The 13338-nt window shown below is 43.0% G+C and overlaps 1 protein-coding gene across 1 annotated transcript in view; it reads right to left on the minus strand.

Annotated features, from left to right (window-relative positions):
- The window catches only part of cacna1ib (calcium voltage-gated channel subunit alpha1 Ib), a 130096-nt gene extending 117658 nt beyond the window's left edge, over positions 1–12438 (minus strand). Inside the window, exon 1 of the mRNA XM_078793552.1 lies at positions 12073–12438. The gene's annotated coding sequence lies outside the window, so the exon portion shown is untranslated. The remainder of the gene's footprint in view (positions 1–12072) is intronic.
- Positions 12439–13338: the final 900 nt, after the last annotated feature.

Genomic DNA, 13338 nt, shown 5'->3' on the forward strand with positions numbered 1-13338 from the left:
TGAGTAATTGATGGACGAATGAGGCGCTCAAACTCTCGTTTTTGAAGTTGCAGCTTTTCATGACCTCCGTCCATCCATCCATCCATGCATGAACCCTGAGGCCTTCTACCTTGAACACCAGGGAGTCATCCTGACCAGATGCTCAAGCCAATTTAAAGTAAAGTAGCTAAAGTAGAGGTTCTACACAGAGTTTCTCCAAGTGAGACCACATCCACCCGACATCGAAAACCATCACTTGTATCCACAATCTTGTCCTCTCAGTCAATACCCAAAGCTCACGACCAGGGTGAGGAACATAGATAGACTGGTGAATTGAGAGCTTTTGGCTCCATCTTGGCTCCATCTTGGCTCCATCTTCACCACGATGGAGTGATGTAGAGTCTGCAATCAGTAATTCAATGATGTGCTACTGTAGTTTTACACACCAATGAGGCACTCAAACTCCCGCTTTTGAAGTTGCAGCTTTTCATGACCTCCGTTACATCCATCCATCCCTCCATATATCCATCCATTGTCCATTGACAGCAACCCAAGACTTCCCTCTCCTTGGCTACTTCATCCAGGTCTTCCCAACGGCTGCCGAGGCGTTCCCAGACCAGTTGAGTTTTCTGTGTTCCCAGAGGACTCCGACTTGTCGGGCGTACCTCGAACACCGATTGAGTAAGGACCTCAAACAATGCACAACGATGAGCCAATTCAAGAAACAATACAAGCAGTTGATGTTTGCTAAATACAAGGATGAAGAGTCTTGAACCAGTCATGATGTGCTATATATATCACTATATTGACACTTACTATGGTACCCATTATGTCATTGGATGCTCATATCACCTTGTACTTGGCATTGGTATGGGACAAAAAATTCAAAAATTCAATTTTTTTTTTTAAAAATGTATTATGGAAAGCAGGAAGTGAACAAATCTAACAGTTACTGATTGTAAAAGAACCAAATGGAGGGGTATGATTTAATAAGCTTTGCTTCTTCCTACTCCTTTCTGATGCATGTTCAAATAAAACCATTACCATTACCATTACCATTACCATTACCATTACCATTACCAACACCTCCCCAGGGAGGCGCCTGGTAGCCATCCTGACCAGATACCGATCCACCTCATCCGGCTCATCTCAACCTTCTTTTTTTCGAGGCATTGATACACATTTAGTCATTCTAGTCAACAACAACACATTCAAAAAATGTGTTAAAATCACTTCACCGGCTGAGAATTGAACCTGCAACCATCCAATTGGAGACAACTGTTGTGGGACCTGAGCACAGAATAATGCATCTCAGCATTCACACAATGACGCCAGGCTTTGCTAATGTAGCATGCGAGCATTGCTAACGTTTGACTCATTCCTCTCATTTTTGAGGCACAAAGAGAAGAAATCCAGACAAAAGGCAAAAGAGTTAAAGACTGTGATGTTAAGATTAGACTAATTGGGCCTTTTGTGTTTGGGATAATGACTATTATTAGTGACAGTTTTGGGCAATTTGACTCATTGAGGGAATAGATGACTCGCGAGTGGGCGTGACAGACTGAAGCGGCAAGCCGAGCGTACATCGTCAGCAGAGATGGCAGCAGTTTGGGGGGTGGGGGGTATGGGGGGTGCGGTTCCCCTCCCCTGTCTCGTCATGTCATCGTTAATTAACAGAGCCAAACATGATTAACACCGCGCTGATTAAGAGGCGCTCGTGTGGCGAGAATGTCGCCGCTGACGGCGAGCTGCGTCAACCTGGTAACTAGTATGACCTTTGACCTGTGCTACCTGGGATGTTTTGTCATAGAACCGTGAACCTTGAACGTTTTTATCCAGAGCTGACAAGAGCCATGATTTGCTTCATCAAGCAGGGGTGTCGCGTTTCCTTTTTTTCCCATCTGCTCGCCGCCATCTTATCAGCGCAGATTCGATTCTCAGCTGTGCGACAATGTGCCCCGCTTAAGGCGTCGGCGACAACGTGTGAACGATTACAAGACACGTTCGCCTTCTGATTCACCGAACGGCCGACACGTAGCAGACAAGTGCGACGCAGACGTCTGAGTGATAACAGCGCCCCCTGGAGGACAAGGCGAGAAAAGCGAGTCTTCAAAATGACTTTTTCTGTTTGTCTAGCGCGGCGATACGGTTTAGCTAACAGTCGGTGTGCGAAACAACAAATGAAGGATGCGATCCGAGCTGCATCGAGATGCTGAGACATCATGAAAGAAGACGACGCCGACGCACCTGCTCCCAATTTCCGGACTCATTCAGTTTGCCCTCCATTTTCTCAATCCGATTGGCCTCCGTTCACCTCCGCTGCTCCGCGACGCCACATCGTAATTGCTCCTCAATCTGTTCTCGCTTTTATTTTCTACCCAGTCTGCTTTGTTTTTTTATCTTAGAACTAAATAAATGTGACGTCCGGACTTTTTTCAAGACAACTCATGAGCTCATCTGCGTCGGAAAAAAGGAAATAGTTCCTCCATTATGTCATCCTTCTTAAAGTATCACTAAGAAACAATTGATTTTTTTTGCTCCAGACTCCCCCAGCTAGATGTTTCCAGGCTGGTCCACTAAATCATATAGTATATGTCGGCATTCCAATCGCTTCCAATCTAAAAACTACGCCATTGTGTTGCGTTAAAACCCAACCGAGTCGTACCCTGGTCTGTTTACGTCTCCGTCATCGTCCTCGCTCGTCTGGAGTGGAACTTGATTTTCCCTGCCACTCCGGAACCTCTTGAAGAGTAATGACTCCAATATCTAGCAAGAGAGAACACGACGTGGCGTCGTGGGCAGTCGCTCTTACTTAAATACGCCGTGGCACGTCGCTGCTCAATCACCATCGCCAGAATCGGATCAGCGCCGCGGGCTCGAGGGATGTGGGCGTTGGAGAACAACGGAAAGCAGCTTTGATTCATTTGCCTGCGATGCAGACCAGAAGTTCATTAGGTCAACTGGAATGCTACCCGAGTTTTAAAATACCACATTTTAAAATACCACATGGATTGATGTGTCAATCATGTTGCTTAATGACTGAATATGAACGACATTTTTGGCCTCAATGAAGCATAGTCAAGCATGGAAATGTCTAAATGAAGTCAAATATAAATACAGGTATTCAGAAGACGCATTCAAGGACACGTAATATGTAGTATTCTACACTGGTTACTAGAACAAGAAATCTCCCAAGTGAGTCCATATCAGTGGTGTCCAAAGTGCAACCAGGGGGCCGTTTGTGTCCCGTGGTACATTCTAAAAATATTATTTAACAAGAAAACAGAACACAAAGGCCACACAGCTAGGAGACCCAAGTTCGATTCCACCCTCTGTCTGGAGTTTGCATGTTCTCCCTGTGCATGCGTGGGTTTTCTCCGGGTACTCCAGTTTATTCCCACATTCCAAACTTCCATAAATAAAAAAATCCAATAGATTCCAAATTGTCCATAGGTATGAATGCGAGTGTGAATGGTTGTTTGTCTATATGTGCCCTGTGATTGGCTGGCCACCAGCCTCTCGCCCAAAGACCCCCTCGACCCTCGTGAGGATAAGCAGTAGAAAATGAATGATTGAAAGAAAGCTAAAAACAAATATAGCGATATGAAGAAAAAAGCAGCAGCTTGGGAACTTGTTGCCGCCGGAATAAACATATCTGGTAAGTTACATTCATTTCATTCATTCATTCATTTTCTACCGCTTTTTCCTCACGAGGGTTGCGGGGGTGCTGGAGCCTATCCCAGCTGTCTTCGGGCGAGAGGCGGGGTACACCCTGGACTGGTGGCCAGCCAATCACAGGGCACATATAGACAAACAACCATTCACACTCACATTCATACCTATGGACAATTTGGAGTCGGCAATTAACCTAGCATGTTTTTGGAATGTGGGAGAAAACCCACGCATGCACGGGGAGAACATGTAAACTCCTCACAGAGATGGCCGAGGGTGGAATTGAACTCAGGTCTCCTAGCTGTGAGGCCTGCATGCTAACCACTCGAACACCGTGCAGCCCAGTATTATTCATATTCTTATAATTTTATGAGGCCCAAAGTTTTGGGGGGTCTTTTGTGACCTTTTGGATGAGTCGTAGCTGCGGTCTTGGGGTCATTTTGTTTGGCCAGTCACTCCCGGGAAGGTTCACCACTCCATTTGTGGATAATGGCTCTTGTTGTGGTTGGCTGGAGTCCCAGTAGCATTGAGTTATAAATAAAGTCATAATACCGTGACAAACAAACAAAATGAAACAAAGTCGTCAATTTTAAAATTCAAAGTTGAAATTTTACAAGAAAAAAATTATCTAGATAATTTCAAAAAAATTTAATTTTAGTATTTGGAAAAATAAATATTTTTTTATTATAACAGAATTTTTTTTTCTTGAAATGTATCTAATGTGTAAAGGTTTGGACACTCCTGTGTCTGTTCAAGTTGTTGCTGGAAGTTGGTGCTGAAGCTGGATGAAGATGCATGTGAAGCAGAAATAGCATCCCTGCTCTCTTCCAGCGGAGGTGGGCGGATTCACTTTGGATGCAGACTTTTCTTTTTTTTTTTTTTTTTACTGGTGCGGAGTAAAAAAGAGACGAAGGTGGGGGTGGTGGGGGGGGGGGGGTAGGATGGCAGGATAACAATTATGTGTCTCTACGAGGAGGAAGGAGCCGAGCGAGCAGAATGAAAGTGACGCTCCCGTCGCTCGACTTCACGGCTGCGCGCCTCCTCGCCCCGCCGTCCATCTTTCCACGCTTCAGCTTTAATTATCAGCTGGTGAACGCCGTCAGCGAATAAGCGCTACTGACAGCCAGGTGGGGAGGGACGGGCGCACGCACGCACACACACAGGATCACACATTCATATTTTAACAGCACGCGCAATCATACGCCTCCATAAAGAAAAAACAATGGTAAACACCGGCAGATATGAACAATAGGCCGCATATACTCTACTGTACGTACACACAAAGACACACACGCTGGTGGGAGCCGTAAACAGTCATGGCGATATTGCGAGGGGGCTTGGAAATGAGAAGTCGGGCAGCGAGGATTAATTAAGAAGGAAATGGAAGTGGAAGGAGAGCATATACGTAGGAAGCATGCCAGCATAGTGGCAACGAAAGCAAGTATTGTTTAATTGTGTAGATGTTAGCATAGCATAGGTAGAATAGGTCCATCACGCCGATGAGCTTAACTACCATTTTCTCTTATTATGTCTATTACAAATAAGAGTGTAAAGGTAACTATAGGGGTGTTATATTGTGTCTACAGGGCTCTAATATGTGTTTAAAATGTTTTCTTATGCTCCGGAGCATAGTACATTTGTAAATAAGGAATCAGACTTGACTTGTCATAGTCAGGTATAAAACCAATGACTATAAACGAAGTATTACTATACATATACGTATATATATACACCGTAGGGGGCTACACGTCAGTCGAGTGGTTAGCACGCAGACCTCACAGCAAGACCTCTGTGGCGGTGCCCCACTGCAGCGCCATGGGTCCTCTGCCTACCTACCTGTTGTTTGGTGGCCCCCTGAGTTGCGGCATTCTGGCCTGGGCCATGTGCAGCCCCCAGCGCAGATGGCAGCGCTTCCTGACCTGGTTCCTCTGTACTCAGGAAAACAAAAACATCTTATGTGTGTGTGTGTGTCTTTGTTCTTCCTTTTCTTCTTTAACATGTAAAGCACTTTGTGCTACATTTTATGCATGAAAAGTGCTCTACAAATAAAGTTTGATTTGATAAGTTGGAGACTCTGCATCAGTCCATTGTAGTGAGGAGACAGCCAAGCCAAAAAACATCAGCTTTGACCGAAAGGACAAGATCGCTAGTACTAGCGGCCGAAATGAGCACCATCATAGGGGAAGAGACTCATGCATCTGGTCAGCATGCCTCCTAGAAGGCATCGGGGAAGACCCAGGATACAGTGAAGAGACTATGAATGCCTCCGGATCCACCCGGGAAGTCTGGGAAGAACAGATATGCGAATGGATGAATGGATGGATGGTATTTACACAGCAGTAAATGCGGAACTATGACACAGCTGCATTGTTTCAAGGTTGCGTTACATTGTGTCCTCATTGAGTTGCATCACGCCGTAGCGGGCCAAACTTCAAAGATATAATTTCATTAAACATCTTGGCCAAACGCCACGTTGCAATAATGAGCGGGTGATTGTTTATGCACGTAGTAAGTCACAGAAGATAACAGGGAATAAAATATCTGCAATGCACTGCAGTGTCAGGCCAAAATGATCAACTCTACTTCATTTCAAACAAGAGATGAGACAATCAAAAGATTGCAGGCCAAGTGAAACGTTGCCAAGAAGAAAGTGACCTGCAAGAGAGCACGACAAATGTTCATTTAATACAGAATAAAAACGCATACAACTTTTCTCTGACAACCGTTTAGCCTCCAGACACAAACACTCGGATGGAATCAATCCTGTTCATTAAGGCTGTGTTAAGAAGTCAATAGTCAATTACATTCGCAAGTGTGCACATATTTGCATACCTGCATATATTTGCGACACTTACAAGTATGTTGTCTTCAGAAAATGGAGTCAAGTCAATGACATTGTTGGGCTTGTATTTCTCTCTCACTCTCTCTCGCTCAGTGGCATAGATGTAGCCGAGCAAGGCATGCCACAAATCACAGCTCAACTCCACCTCTTCATGCCTGCTTCCTGTATCTGCAATCCATGCACTCAACAAGTCATCCAAAGGACGTTCGTGCATTCCCAAAATTAGCACACAATACAGTAATCTCTCGTTTATCGCGGTTAATTGGTTATGAAATGAATTACAAATTTCCTGTTTTATTTCTTTCCCCACAGTGCCCCCCCTGGACAACTGCCCATGTGGCTCAATGCTCAGCCAACATTACAGTAACATCACTCACACCAAGTGACCAGTGTAGAATACAGCGAAGTATTAAATATGAAATTCTCATTCTTTTCAAAAGACAACCCCTGAATCAGGTCTCCCACTATTTATGCTACTTATGCTTGTGTGGAAATATGGGCTAATAACTATAAAAGCAATCTTCACTCGCTAAATGTACTGCAAAAAAGGCCAGTAAGGATAATTCATAATGCCGCCTACAGAGAACATACTAACTCCTTATTTCTAAAATCGCAAACACTAAAACTTGCTGATATAGTTCATCTTCAAACAGCTAAAATAATGCATAAGGCTAAAAATGTAATCCAATACGGACTATAGGACTAAGTTAAAAAGCCATAGCATTTCAGTATGTGGAATCAAACTATGGAATGGATTGAGTAAGGACCTCAAACAATGCACAACGATGAGCCAATTCAAGAAACAATACAAGCAGTTGATGTTTGCTAAATACAAGGATGAAGAGTCTTGAACCAGTCATGATGTGCTATACATATCACTATATTGACACTTACTATGGTACACATTATGTCATTGGATGGCCATATTTATTTTATAAAATATGTTTTTATAATAATTAAAAAAAGTAATAAATAAAAAAAGAAAATTAATTTAAAAAATAAAATACTTAAACTATATTAGGAAAGCAGGAAGTGAACAAATGTCATTGTATCACCTCGTACTACGGTATGTGACATAAATAAAATAAAATAAATTTAAATAAATAAATAAATAAATAAATACAATTTGAAATTAATAAATGTAAATAAATAAAATACTTATACTACATTAGGAAAGCAGGAAGTGAACAAATGTAACAGTTACTGATTGTAAAAGTACCAGATGGAGGGGTAGGATTTAATAAGCTTTGCTTCTTCCTACTCCTTTTGGACATGTGGAACTGTGAACTGATTATGGGATGCACTCAATTGTAATCTGATGCATGTTCAAATGAAATAAAACCATTACCATGAAATACACAACTTTTTAACATTTACCAGACAGCTGGTGAATTTGCACCAAGTACCGGTGTCGGATCGGTATCGCCAATACCAGCCTGAATTTTACTCACTGTCAAATCGTAAACAAAATCAGTGGTATCGCACATTACTAACATCCAGTATGTGATGTCTGTCTCGCTGTAAAACATTTTTCTTTTTATTGTTCCTGAAATAAAAAAGAAATATATCATCTGACAGCAATGACACGGTCATTACAGCACCACATACTGTGTCCAAAAATCTGGGGGCCGCCATTCATGTTGTCTTTGCAATGCTGTAATGACAATGCATAGTCACTTCAAACACGACACACCGCAAATAATCTGCAGACGACGGCTTTGAATGTGAGCGCAGCAGCGGGGGAGCCTCATCTATCTGAGATAAATCGAATGCAGTAGCTTTCATCCGTCTTGTACTACTCACTGTTTAACTAAGGTCAACATGACTGCTGTGCACCTGACAGTCATGATGCATCATTGACGTCTATCCTCAACGCACATAAACCACTAGTTCCATCTTAGGGTTGGCTCCTCCGTAGAGGAGCTTCAATGCAGACACCATGGAAGGACGGCCCAGGCAAACATCATTAGAGCCAGGTCAGACCAGGAATAGACGCCCTCACACACATGGGTGTGTTTAGCTACCCAAGACATCCTCATTGTTTAATAAATACCTCTACAGCAGGACTACAGACAATGATGATGCAGCTTAGTGTGTGTGTGTGCATGTCAGCATCCTCTCCAGGGGGTACTAAGGACCGGTGGTCAGGGTCAGAAGCCGTCCTGAGTTATGAGGACGTATCGATCACAGGGAGCTGTAGCCGGTGATTGAGGGTGGTGTGCAGACAAGACGGCGGAATGCTGCACGGCAAGCGAGGAACGAGGGGAGCGTTACCATTAGTCTCGCTGCTGGAATGGCAGATGTTAGCAGTAGTAGCAGAGTGTAAGGTGAAAGCAACACTACACTGGAGTTTTGCATCAAGCTGGTCTACCTAGTCATGTGACTTTACAGGTTTTTTTTTGTTGATACAGTTCCTGATCTTTAGGGTGAGCATGTTAGGATGACAAAAAAGCAAGAGAAAAAAAATGTTTTTAAAGAAAAAATAAATACATATAGGCTGCACGGTGGTCTAGTGGTTAGCACGCAGACCTCACAGCTAGGAGATCAGGGTTCAATTCCACCCTCTGCCCTATCTGTGTGGAGTTTGCATGTTCTCCCCGTGCATGTGTGGGTTTTCTCCAGGTACTCCGGTTTCCTCCCACATTCCAAAAACATGCTAGGTTAATTGGCGACTCCAAATTGTCCATAGGTAAGAATGTGAGTGTGAATGGTTGTTTGTCTATACATATGTGCCCTGTGATTGGCTGGCCACCAGTCCAGGGTGTACCCCGCCTCACGCCCGAAGACAGCTGGGATAGGCTCCAGCACCCCCCGCGACCCTCATGAGGATAAGCAGTAGAAAATGAATGAATGAATGAATAAATAAATATACAGATAAAATATAAATAAAAATAAATACTTAATTATGAAGTATTATGACATATTTAATATATTTTTATTAATGTGATATATGTTTCATTAATTTTAATGTTTACTTGTTTTATTCAATTAATAGTTTTTTAATGTTTAATATTCCAATATATGAATTGCAGTCAAATATAAAATGAATATACAAACTATTATAAAAATCTAATATAATAATAAATCTATATATATATATATACATATATATATATATATATATATATATGTATATATATATATAGATTTATTATTATATTAGATTAGATGACAAAAAAGCAAGAGAAAAAAAATGTTGTCAGATTAGATAAAAAAAAAGCTCCAACCAGGACGGATGCTAACCGAGGTACAACTGTATCAACTGTTGGGAATAAAAGAGTCCAATTTCATAGAACAAATCCACAAATTAAATTGTAAATCAGTGCTCCCGATGGTTTTTAGGCCAGCAGATCCTATTCTAGCCACAGAACTGAACGGATCTTTGAGCCCTGCCTCCTTTGTTGGTACCTGAAGCTGAATGACACTTTTGCTGAAAGCTAGTTTTCTTTTTCGTCAAAGCATTATGGGAAGAAGGAGAATATGAACAGGAAGTTATGTGAGGTAAGCGGACTGGCGTTCAAAGCGGTAAGACAAAGTCGGTAAAGTTGACTTTTCAGTAGCGTTTAAAAGTCAAGCCACAGGCGAGTGTACAAGTCAAGGCATCGAGATGAAGCAAAGGTGCGACAGTCGGGCCTGTCGGCGTTCTGTCACCACAGCAGCTAAATAATTCACCGCGCGGGAGAAGTAAACAGTTCTTGGCAAAGACACAGAAGGGAGGCTGCAAGTCTGACAACCGCAGATGGACTTCACACATTTGCTAAAAAACACAAAAACATACAAGACGGACCGTAGGAATGACGCAAGGAGCATCTCGGGCAGGAAGCGAATGCCAAGATGTTCCGAGGAATGTCACCGACAAATGGCACAAGCTGTTATTGGAGGCCAAACATGTTTTGGTTTTTTCATTGATAGTTTTTTTTTTTTTCATTCCACACATGAAGATGCAACCTTGATGGAGAAGTTGGACAAGACCAGATATATCCGTCTGTTAAGAAGTTTTATTTTATAACGGCTGTATTGTCGGCAAAAGGATTTACGGTAAGTTACGGTTTCTGAGACGACACGCTGTGCACTTTCCAATAGAAATGCTCCAATCAGGGATTTATGCTAATTTTGATACCGATCATCCATCAGTGAACTCTGCCTATACTGTGAGGAAAAGGAACCTTAATGTGGGGAAATACTTCCCTCAGAATTCATAGCGGCACATCCTCACAAACACTAACCAGACCCCCCCACACACCCCCGGAATTAAAAAATGTCAAGGCGACAACCGAAAACATCGGCAACATTGAAACTCCTGTCACCGAGCACGAGCTTGTCAACAGCAATACTAGCTAGTGCAAGCTAGCTGGGTTAGCTTTGTTTAGCAGTACAGTTGAGGTAGAACTACCATAAGAATGAAAACTTTACTCACAATTTCCATATAGTGTATAGTTTCAACAGTCAAACATTACATTACATTACCTAAAATGACTGAAGTATCAAAAGTATCAGTATTTTTAGAGAATGAATAGCTGGTATCAGAAACAGTCTCGATGTGAACCCACCCCAGCTCTGTGAGCCTTGTGTGTTTTTGTGAAAAAAACTAAAGTAAATATATATATATATATATATATATATATATATATAGGCTTTGTTAGTATCTTAAAACATCTATAAATGAAGCTCTGTTAGCTACAGCCATTGTAGCTGTAAGTTTGATCATTTGTTTTTGTTTTTTTCTTCAGCTAGCTAGCTAGCTTGATGTTAAAATGTAATGCTAGCACTTCAGCTAACAAAGCTACAGTTTTTTTTTAGATGTCAAAAGTGTAAGAATATCGCTCCTCTGATGCAACAAGTTGTTTTTGGTGCCAAGTAATTATTTTTTATTTTTACAAGTCAAGGCTAAATCTTCCGCTTTAACAGAGAGGCGCTCCCTCTCTCGCTAGCACACACACACTGATTCCCTCACAGCCATTGGTCTGGGAGCGCCAGACCGCCAACCCCTGCCTCTAGAGACCGCCGCTGATGTCGGAGTGATGGCGTCTGGCCAGGCCACCTCAGGGGTTAGTTAGGTGACCTTGAGGAATATGGCATCACTTTCTCTCCGGGACTTGATTAGGGCTTGGATTGAGGGAGCCATACAAACGTAATAACATCAAATCGTATGCTGACAGCTGTTCCTAATATTTGGACCCTGACAACCTGTCACAATATTAGAAACAACAAAGCTGTGGATGAAAGTGAGCATGATTACCTCCGCAAAGGCGTTATTTGCCGTGTTGGAGCCCAATGGGTGCGTGTGCTTGAAGTGGCTTTGAGCGAGTGTGCATTTGAGCTGAAATAGCGCCCCCTGTCGCTCCCTCGCGGTCATATCCGTCATCCACTCACTTGACTCGGCTGCACCGATCCTTCCCCAGACGCCAAGGAACATTATGTTTCTATAAAAGGAGCTTTAGTCAGGGTTTGTGTAGATGGCGACTTGTGTTGCGCAACCCCCTCCAAAGAACTAAAAGTGCCAATAAACAGAAGGAACCAGAAGAGGCTGTGGTCGTGATTGCTGCTGGTGTGGTTCCGGGAAAAGCAACAGGACTTACCTTCTCCGACATGAAACCTCTACGCTCGCAGCAAAAATAAAATAAAAACTCCTCCTCCTGGTAATCCTTCAAAATGTGAGCTCCCTCACAACCCGGATCCGGTCTGGAAGTCCAGATTCTCCTGGATGTATCCAATCCTCAGAGCATCTATCCCACCTGCAGGAGCATTCCTTTACTGGAACCCTTTGGATGCATCCTCTTTCTCACTTTGGTGCGCAAAAGACGCGCGTCAGGGGTCTTTCCGGTCTTCCATTCTCCTTCCTGTCCTCTAATCCAGGCTCAAGTTGACTCGGGCTGTGCTTCCAAAGTGGTCCGGGCTGGAACACTGTGAGCGAGGCTAGTTTGGACGTGTTGCGCTGCTGTGGATAACCTGCGCATGGAGGGAGTGTCTCCTCCTGGCGAGACCACCCCTCCACCACCAACCACCCCTCTCTCTCTCTCTCTCTTTCTCGCTCTCTCTCCCTCGCTCTCTGCCTTCACGACCCCCTCCAAAAACGTCGTCATCCAGTCCAGGTGCCAGTCCCGAGTCAGTTCTCCCTGGGAATTCCTCAAGTGAGGCTCGCCACCGGAACCACCTACGGAGCGCTCTCGTGCGCGTGCACGTTGGTATTCAAAAACACATGAAAACACATGAAAAATAAATCAACAGTTTATCACTTGATGCTTGAAGAGGGGGGGGGGGGGGGGACCCTTCTTTGCTGCCTCCGAAAATCATTTCCCACTGCGTGTGAGTGTGTGGGAGTAAAAGGTCCCTTTGAAAGGGGACAAAAGGAAAAAAGGATCCCTTTGAGGTGTGGCAAAATTAATATTTTAACACTGTGTGTAGCACGTCATATTTGCGGCATAATCCAGGGGTGTCCAAAGTGCGCCCAGGAGTCTTCTAAAAATAGAATTTAATAAGAAACAAAAACAGCAAAACTTGGAAAAATCTGCAGGAATTTTTGCGAGAAGAAAGTCAAAATATTTTAGAGAAAATATAACAAAAAAGTTCTAATTGTATTTTTTTTAATGTCTTAAATGTCATAATACTATGAATATAAATAACATAATTTGAAATAAGTTGAAATATAAAACTAATACAGACCAAGGTTCAATTCCACCCTCGGCCATCTCTGTGTGGAGTTTGCATGTTCTCCCCGTGCATGTGTGGGTTTTCTCCGGGTACTCCGGTTTCCTCCCACATTCCAAAAACATGCTAGGTTAATTAGCGACTCCAAATTGTCCATAGGTATGAATGTGAGTGTGAATGGTGTTTGTCTATACGTA

Source organism: Doryrhamphus excisus, linkage group LG9 (genome assembly GCF_037039965.1).
Source record: "Doryrhamphus excisus strain RoL-2023G ecotype Guam linkage group LG9, RoL_Dexc_Guam_v1.1, whole genome shotgun sequence".
Lineage (NCBI taxonomy): Eukaryota > Metazoa > Chordata > Actinopteri > Syngnathiformes > Syngnathidae > Doryrhamphus > Doryrhamphus excisus.